Source organism: Taudactylus pleione, unplaced genomic scaffold (genome assembly GCF_031769625.1).
Source record: "Taudactylus pleione unplaced genomic scaffold, aTauple2 ptg000117l, whole genome shotgun sequence".
NCBI classification, from domain to species: Eukaryota; Metazoa; Chordata; class Amphibia; order Anura; family Myobatrachidae; genus Taudactylus; species Taudactylus pleione.
Window position 1 is genome coordinate 18913013 of NW_028284519.1, and position 10141 is coordinate 18923153.

General features: G+C 45.5%; 1 protein-coding gene across 2 annotated transcripts in view; it reads right to left on the reverse strand.

The window, feature by feature from the left end:
• SLC7A6 (solute carrier family 7 member 6) overlaps positions 1–9539 on the reverse strand; it is a 38751-nt gene extending 29212 nt beyond the window's left edge. The window contains exon 1 of one of the 2 annotated variants that reach the window (XM_088471897.1): positions 9369–9539. The gene's annotated coding sequence lies outside the window, so the exon portion shown is untranslated. The other variant, XM_088471898.1, reaches the window with a different exon arrangement.
• Positions 9540–10141: the final 602 nt, after the last annotated feature.

Consider the following 10141-nt stretch of genomic DNA (forward strand, 5'->3'; position numbering starts at 1 on the left):
CTGATGCCATACATCTTCCCTGGGGAAGTGGGTCAAGCAGGACATTGTAGTCTGTTCGAGCTCACCAGCAGTGATCAGTCACTGGAGCTTTTCCCACCCGTAGGTGGGGGGGGGGAGTAGACTTAGGGAAGGCTGTTATAGAGGGGCGCTGATAAAAGGTCAGGACGCATTTTGCCCTTTAAAAATCGGGCAGGGCGTGGCCTGCTAAAACTGCCCAACGGGAACACTACAGAATGTAGCCTGCATTCAGATTAAAGCAAGCACTCTGTATTGGGTTTAGTTATCCAGTGACATTAACCACTTAAGGACCGTAGGCTTATTGACTTGAGTAATTTTCATATCTACGAGGCATATATTCACAAGTAGCATATTTATTTAACTTTTTTTTTTCTCAAATGATCTCAATGTTTGATAATATATTGGAATGTATACCTTTTTTATGAGCATGAAGAGGGAAAAAAATAAGTTTACTTATCACGTTTAACAGTGTTTAGGGTTACTAAGGTCTGATGGTAAAAGGCGGCACATGGATTGTCTGTGTTCAATACATTATCCTACCCTCCAACATGTCCCCTTCCATCAGGTACAAAATGCTCTGCTCCTGGACTTCCCACCTAATTTATGATTGCAGCCACCTGTGTTGAACTAGTTAATTGATGAGACAGGTGTTTCACCACAGGTGGCTGCAATCATAAATTAGGTGGGAAGTCCAGGAGCAGAGCATTTTGTAAATTATGGAACACGCCATGTTGACAGTGGTTCTCAAACTCGGTCCTCAGGACCCCACAAAGGTCACGTTTTCCAGGTCACCCAGCAGGTGCACAGGAGTATAAATTACTCGCTAACACATTTTAAAAGATCCACAGGTGGAGCTATTTATTTCCCTTGTGATTCTGTGAGGAGACCTGGAAAACATGCACAGTTTGGGTCCTGAGGACCAAATTTGAGTGCATTATGGGTTAAAGGAGTCTATGCATTAAGGCTAAAACCATGTGTAGATGGCTGCTTCCACATGGTTTAAGCATCAGGGCAATTTAAGAACTGATGAACACAAAAAGATATCAGAGACAATGGCGTCAAAAGGGGTGTGCGGGCCACACCCGGTTGTCACCCGCCGAGGGGTGACAGCAAGGTGCAGGCTCCCCCTCAGTGACAGGAGCCGGGTGCTGCACTGTAGCATTAAGTGCAGCACTCGGCTCCTGTCACAGTGAGGGAGCCAGTACTGCACGCACCTCCAGGACCCCTAACCACCCCAGTGAAAAGCACTGGACAAGGTTCAGGCAGTGAGGCCACACCCCTTCCATGAGACCACACCTCCTTCCACAAGGCCACGGACCCTTTTCAGCGGTGCGTGACAGCGCCGCACACATGGCATCCCTCCCCGCACCAGGTGTCACTAATCAGAGATATGTGGGACTACAGTGTGGGCCAATTTACCAGGCTATGGGAAGCTTAGCATTGCCGAAGGGGGATCTTTTGCAACCTTCACACTTCTACCCTCCCAGTGATCTCAGTTTTGTTGCGCCTGATCATGGCCCTTTGCCAGCTTGGACAGGCTTCTAAGGGCTGACAATTTCTTAACACTGAAAAATGCAACACAAAGGGATTATTATTTATAGGGCTCAATCGCAAGATGATGCACACATTATTTTTATTTTATTTTATTTTGTACATTCCTCACGGGAGGCAAATCCTGGTGATCGCACAAAAAAAAATTAAATAACTTTCCACATGAATCCAAAGGTGGAGTTTTAAAATGCTACTTTATTCCTGGACACAGCATTAGAAACAGAACTGGTCACTCACAGCTCAGTTCCAGTTGAACAGCGTAGAAGTACCATACAGTACAGCCACCTTTTTCCGAATCCATAGGGGACTTTGGACCTTGGGGACATACAAGCTCAGACTAAAAGAACTGAATTATTTGAAATGCCTAAGCCACTCTCCAGGGAACTCCATTATTTTTCTAACCAAGCCCCACAGGACCAATGACAGAGGAATAAAGGAGAGAAAAAACACAGCATTCCCTGAAAATATTTCACTTTGTAAACTTCTACACGAGAACTGATGAACGTGCTTTATTATCCAATGGACTCAGAGAAAATGATTTAATACAATTAGAGAAAACCAGTTCTCTCTTTCTTCCTTTTGGGGATGAATCCAAAATAGCCCCTCACGGTTGGGAATGCTCAGAAGTTGCAATGTGCAGCACCTTTGGTCCAAACAAGTACATTTTGATGCAAATACACTGAACCTGTTACACTAGTAAATTCATACATGGAGAAGCAGATGGATGTATGCCACTGCTGTGACATTGTCCGCCTATATCCTTATTGGTTTTCCCACAGATGTCCTTAGATTATTAGAGTGTTTAACGCCACTATTAATTCTGAAACATTCTAGCTTAGCTTCCATCTGACACCAAGACCCATGAAATCAGCAATAAAGAGTGAAGGCCCATGAAGGCAGGCATCTGTTGTCAGGACTGTCCAGTCCCTTATGGCAAATAGGTAGCCCCATTTATGGAGTGAAGTTATCGGATTCATAGTGCGACTTATTTTATTTTGATATGAACTCAACATGGAACGCCCTGAAATGGCAAAAGTTGAGGTCATCTGCCCCAATGTATTCATGCAAAAAAGAATAGACGTTTGTATGAGATTCAAAAGACCTTATTAGTCTGAGTAAAGAGCCTATCTCATCTTCTGGCAAGAACACCTTCTGCTGTAGGGAAGCAAACAGCAGCCACAGATAAACGAGCCTCTTCATAGAAGTAGATTGGACTTGTGATAGTCGATAATACATCCATGAGACGCTAATGTTTGTGTAGTTTCTTGCACATAGGCCAGAAGCAAGGCTATGGGTTATGAAATCACAACATGCATAAACCAAAACACTGATGAGAACCAGTTGCAGGTGCACAAAGAGGTTTAACATAAGTATGCATTAATGCAGGTTTTTAAGCAAAGCCCTTGCAGACTGCAGAATACAAAAAATTCAGGGTACAGTTCATTGCAGGAAAGAAGAATAGCAAAATCTTAAAAACAAACTGGGTCAGAAGCAGGCAAAGTTCCTAGCAAAGAACAAGGGCAGACAGAGGACTGAGATAGCAGATAAAGTAATCCAAATTACCGACAGGATCAGTGGTAGGCTGAAGACAAAGGCGAGGTCTACTCTAAACAAACAGGACAGTCAGAAGAACACAATCCAGAATAGGAAACATTATTGATCCAGCAGACTAAACCAGCAGATGTCAGAACTTCGTGTTCACTCTAGGTCCGGCACCAGACCTAGGGAAAGGGCACTCCGGCATGTCCGAAAAGGGGGCGTGACCACGGGAAAGGGGGACATGTCTTTAAGACGCTCTACCACTCTTGGGACATGCCGGGCATCTCCCAAGAGCTCATGTCTCTGTGAATAGATACCGAGCGCTTGCTCCCGGCATCCATTCACCGGCGTTAATCGCTATAATTACATTTTTCCCACCCACCAGCCGCAGTGTCGGGACGGCACCCGCAGGCTGTTTTATCGGGGCGCCCATAGCGGGAACCCTGTCAGGTGTTGTCCATACTGGTAATGAATTAATAATTAAATCACCTGACATTTGACTGCAGAACAAAGTCATGCTGGGTACACACTGGCCGATACATTGGCCGATCAATTGATAAGCCAACATATCTGCTGGCCGTCGGCCGCGTCGTTCACAGACATTATCGCATTGGCTGTGTTGCACAGCCCATGGACAGATATGTCTGCAGACCGCCCGTACAAACACAGCGGCAGCTGCGGGGAGGGGTGCGGCCGGATAGATGATGGCCGTACAGTGTGTATGAACGACCATCATCTAAAGATATATCTGCAGATCACTCGATCTGCAGATATATCTTTCAGGTGTGCACCCACCTTTAGAATGAACAACCCCTCTGGCAGGATCAAGAACTGCAGCTCACACATTAGGAGGCCTGGTGACCCCTAGTGGCGCGAAAACATACTGAAGAACATGGCAAAACAGAAGAGAGTTCTAACACTAGGTACATCACCTTTGTCAAGAAATCATAAAGATAAGGAATGATTATCACCTTATGCCAGAAGAGCATTCATGATGCTCATGAACAACCACGGAGCTGTTGAAAAGGTCAAAAAGGTAGAAACTGAAATTAAAAATTATAGGATCAAACTGCAAATCTGAGAAGGCATTGGTAACCTTCCGAGATCCGAAAATGCAACTAAGCATCCATGATGTCCATGGAGACCGTGAACTCATTGCAATCAATGCTATTGAACAAGAACCTCAGATATTTAATTCTGAGCCTGTCCACTCAATATATAGCCCCTATCTTTGATGCTCCGGATCCAGGAATCTGAAGTACAACTGAACCACTGATACTAAAATAGAAGTAGACAGTCTCCCACCACAGGTGCTCCTGGGTAGGCAAATTGCTCATCATACTGACAGGTTTTCTGGGGACTCCGAAACCATTCACTAAAGCTGGGGATACAAGTCCAGATGAAATGCCTGTCAGACCAACAGACATTTTATCTGGCAGCCTGCCAGCCACAGATGTCCGCGTCATACACTGTGAGATTTCTCACAGTGTATCAGCCCTGACATCTGCGCTCCGCCCCCGGGGGAGGAGACATTTCCCTGTTCCTTCCATGGGAAGGAACACAGGTAATGTCTGCTTGTCGGCCGCGGTTGGGCATACACTGCCCGATGCAGCCGACAGTTTACCCTCTAAATATCGCATCGGACGGGTATGCTGGACAATCCGGCATGACCGACCGAGCAATATTTAACAATCGCTTGCCCGCACACACGCTATAATTATTGGGGCGATCCGCGGATATCGGGCGGATCACCCCGATAATTGTAGCGTGTATGGCCAGCTTTAGTGGAGCAAGGCTTGTTCCTTCTATCCAGTCTATCATGCGAAACAGTAGATTATCCTCTCAATGTTTGAACCCTTGCTTCTCCAGCAGAGTGAAAGGACCAAAGCCTATAATCCCATAGTTTATTCTTGTTGAAATGTAAAAAGTAATACTGTCCACCCATGACCTGGATGTGAATCTTATCCAGCTATGGATAAAAAGACATTTCCTTAAAAAAGCATGGAATCGAGTTTTACATTTTGCAGCTACTTCCCAAATCTTTAATCACATTGTACAACATGCCATGACCAATGAAGCATAAAATTCTAGCCCTAATAAGACCAGGATCCAAACAACTCAAGCCAGAAATTGCTCCAATTACTTTTCCACCACCTTGTTAACAATATCCAAAGCTAAAGTGTGTCTGAGATTGGGCCCCAGTTACAACAAAGTCCTAAGGATGGTCTTAAATGTTCTGTCTCTGCCATCCCAAAGGGCCGCAGCATTTGTGATTGGAATAAATGTTGTCTGAGAGAAACGTGCTATGGGGGTACCAACCTTGAGTGGGGATTATACAACCTATGAAGGACATGGAACCTCCATCAGGTATGTTCCAAACTTTGCATAGTAGGTCTCTCAAATAAGGGAAGGAATTAACTATTTCATCTTCCTCTCAAACAGTGTATTGTCATACATCTCCCACACCTTAATGTCCTGAATGTTCAAAACTTGCCACACAGATCGTACTGAATAGGCTATTACATGCAGACTAATAAAATCTTCCACAGAGTACGAAGAATCCTCAATGTCCAGCCTTGTCTTCCTTCTGAGAGTAGCACTCAGGTGTCAGATAAGTTATCACAAGGTCTTGTTGTGGCCAATTGGTCAAATTAACCACTTATTGATCCTTTTGTGTCAGCTCTTCCCAATATTGTGAAGCAGAATTCACTAAGCATTGGATTTTTCAGTCACTAATAGAGAGCGTGAGTTGGTTTATATTAGTTGTGAGACAGGTTAGTTTTACCTTACCATTGTCGCCTTACCTGTAATAACTGTCCTGAGTCTTACCCCCTCACTGACCTTTTGGGGATGTGCAATGCGCTGCATAGGCTAAGCAACAAGCTGTGATGAAGTTTAAACACATGCTGGCACCAGCCATCAGGCAGTTTGTAGAAAAAAAATATCCATCAGTGATGCCACCCACCAAACTTCCGTCTTTCTTTATCAAACAAGAAAGATAAAGTCAAAGCAAAAGGACAGCTGCAAGTAATATTTCCCTACAGAAGATAGATTACTGGTCTGAGACTGGAAGGGCTTCTCGCTGTAAGGAAAACTTGCCAAGGAAGAGGTGCCGAGGTGACAAGAACTTAGCACCATCCTCCCCCCCCCAAACAGCCAGGCTGTGCCTAGTGTAGGAATGCAATAACCGGCAGCACCTCACCTGACCCATCTGCCGAACACTGGGGGATCTGCATTTCTGTGCCTGGGAGAGGGCAGTGACCAACCTGAAACCATGCTGCTGCAGTAGCAGAGTGTGAATGACTGTGCACTACCAGCAGCGACCGTGACCAGATGCCAACCAGAGGCAGTCCCACAGAGGGGGCGACAGGAGGTGGTAGTGGTACCAGAACCTCCTCAGCCTACTCCTGGCATATTACAGCCATGGAGGCTGTGTGGATGTCCATAATCTTCACGCCAGTTCTTAGCAGAAAATAAAAAGTACAGGTAAATAAAGATAAGATGCTTTATAGAGAGCCCAGTGCAACAGCACCCTACTGATGTGGGCAGTAAAAAAAAAAAAGGTTCCCTGCTGGGTGTGGGTATAAATGGGGGAGGAGTTTCAAACATGTTGCAGTTTTTATTTTAGGTGCAAAACTCATAGTGGAGTCTCTATCGCTAAGGTCCAATGTCACCTATAGAATGAGAGTGGGGGGGGGGGCTACTAAAGCTGCACTTATAGCAGTAAAGAGGACCTGTTACCATTCTAAAGGGGAATATTATTATAAATAGGCATTAATCAACAGTAAGCATTCTCCCATGAAAGGCCACCGAAAAAAGCAGGCATAGGATGCCAAGACATTAGACAAGTAAAGACGGATGAGACCATTAATGTGCAGCAAGAAATTTGACTTGAGAAACAACTCTGGGCAGAAAGGAAAGATTAGGAGAATGCATTGGGGCAATAGGCAACATACTGATTTGGGCCCCTGCTGATTATTTATAAAAAAAATTTAAATAAATATATAAAATGGGTTATGCTGGTCATACACGCTACAATTATAGGGCGATCCGTCTGATATCGGCGGATCGCCCCGATAATTGTAGCGTGTGGGGGGGGGTGACCGAGGGTTAAATATTGCTCGGTCGGGCATGCCGGATTGTTCAGCATGCCCGCCCGATGCGATATTTCCCGGTAAACTGTCGGCCGCATCGGGCAGTGTATGCCCAGCCGCGGCCGACACACAGACATTTCCTGTGTCTCCTCCCCCGGGGGCAGAGCCCGGATGTCGGGCTGATACACTGTGAGAGAAATCTCACAGTGTATGCCGGCAACATCTGCGGCTGGCAGGCTGCCAGATAAAATGTCTGTCGGTCTGACAGATATTTTATCTGGCCGTGTATGCCCAGCATTAGTGTAGTCCAGGCCCCTCAGTGCCCACAGAGATCTAGGCAAGAGACTAGGTTGCCTAATGGGTGCTCCAACTATGGCCCGTATTCAATTTGGAGCGAAAAGCCGAGATCGGCAAAAGTTTCGCCGATGATATCATTTCGCCAGGCGGAAAAGTATCGCCGTATTCAATTTCAAAGACTTTTCGCCTAGGTGGCAAATCAATGCAATGTAATAGGTGAAAAAGTTTTGCCTATGACTAGCAGGCGAAAAAAAGTGCAATATTGGGGTTTTGGGGTGCAACGTTGCGGGAACCCCCGTGCAGCCTTTAGACAGTCCCCCAAAGATAAACTGTGTAAAAAAAAATAAATACATTTAAGAACACCCCAAAAAATTACTTTCAATTTGGGGGCAAAAAAAAAAAAAAAGTTGGGGGACAAAGTTAAAAACTAGCGAAATAGACTCCAGGGGGGTCCCCAAGTATGCTATTTGGGGGGACCCATAGTGATCCCCATGTCAGTGCATCTTTTGGGGGGTGCCAGGCTGAATTCCCCAAATTTGACAGTACTTTTCACCTGTTTCAGTTTCTCCGGGTGCCGTTTTCACGTCCTCTGAATACTGGGATACGCGGGGACGCACGCCCGATACTTTTCCGCCTGCAAAACAGGCGAAGTAGGCGGAGAGTCCGGGAGGCGAAAAAGTATCGCGGTGAGATTCAAATTGTATACGGGCCTATGCTGTGCACTGATAGACAGCAATCTTACTGGTGTAGTGAGTAGGGAGATGCAGTGGGGGAAGGGAGCACTGTAGGGAGAGAATCCTAGTACAGGCAGAGAGAATACTTGTTTATTTCCCAGGAGCCCCACCTGAGAGAATATGTTATTCAATAAGTCTTTTTAAAAATAAGTACTTAAATAATAAACAGTCAGAATAAAATTTGTAAACTGTATTTATTGTTATCTGCCAAGCCGCAACTGTTTTTAGCAGGTGTTCCTACCCTAAACAATAGATCTGGTCAGCCAGCTCAAATGACAGAACACAGTTGTATTTGACCTGCATGCTCTTGCTTTAGGCAAGGCTGAGCTCACAATATATATATATATATATATATATATATATATATATATATATATATATATATTTATTAAAAAGAACACAATTTTATTTATTGTCATCTGGGTGCTATCACTACCAGCCCCTACGCCTCCACAATTCCACTATTTGTTATTCAAATCGGTCACTGTTATAGATAAATAAGATAAATTGCATTTTCATGCTACATCACAAGGCCAGCTGGTGCGATGCTGGTACTTCATAGGTCGTAGTGAATAGACCCCTTCCAATCAGAAGGTCCCAGCTGCAAATAGCCAATATATGGGAATGGTCATTCCAGGATGAAGACTTTTGCACACAGCTTATAGGGTTTTGCAATAGCAGCAGCATGGGATAAACAAGTGGCAAGGGAACTCTTCAATCACATCCCCCCCCCCCGGACTCCCTCAGTCACCCCCTCCCCCTCCTCTTACCTTATCCTGGCTGCTGATCCACTTCAGCTTTGTTCCGCAAACAGCTGCTTCCTGCAGATATTCCTCAATACAACCCCCCAATGCAGAGAGAGAAGCCCCCAGCCCCCTGGTCACTGCTCCCGTACAGCTCATTGACTCCCCCCAGAAGCTCTGCAGCAGGGACACTGTATGTAACCTTTGTACAACAAGGAGATCCCCGGCTATTAGGGAGGATTCCTGGGATATGTCCCATCATCTGTTGTTGAGTGTTCGCCCTTCCTAGCGGGGAGGGAGGACCCCTGCAGCGGGCAGAGTGCAAGCTCTGCAGGATAGGATGGTTTATGGTCACTGATAAGGGATGTATTTGCTGGAGCGGAGTTACTCACCGTCACATCACAGGGTATTTACACAACCACTGCCTGTCTCTTGCTGCAGCCTGCTGTCCTGCCTTCTCTCCTGGTGTGGCCCTCCTTGCCAGTCGCCTGCTTCCCCCCACCCTCCTCCCGGCTACCCCAGTGCTGCTGCCGCTGCTACTCTTCTGTTCCCTTTCTCTGTCCTATTCTCTCTCTGTCTCTCCTGGTCTGGCCTATTCCCCGCCCCCTTCCACCGGCATCACGTGACATGCAGCCCAGTTACTGCCACCCAGGTCCCAGTGCCATCTGATTACCCATCCTACCTGCGGCAACACTGTACATGACTTTATTGTGGGGAGACAGTGCCGAGATATATTGTTACCAGGGTCACCATGGTATTTATTTTAAAGTGTTTCACATGGAGAGAGCAGCAGGATATGTGTATACAAGAATACTATAGAAAAAAAATACTGAAACAAATACAGTATACATATATTAGGTCGGCATTGACAAATGTCGACATACAGTTGGTCTACTAGATGTCGATATGGACAGTAAGTGGACAAAGTACGTCAACGTGTTCATCATGGCATGCTGGTGACGATTTGTTACATGGCGACACTGCCACAATGTCGATTCGTTCACAATTTCGACACCTAGCGCTAACCCTAATGTTGACATTTTCACTATGTCGTCATTTCATCTATCAAATTTTGTCCATGTTGACATCCAGATGTCAACTTGCTAGATGTCCACATTTTAACCATATAGACAACATTTGACATTCTGCTGTCAACATTTATAAA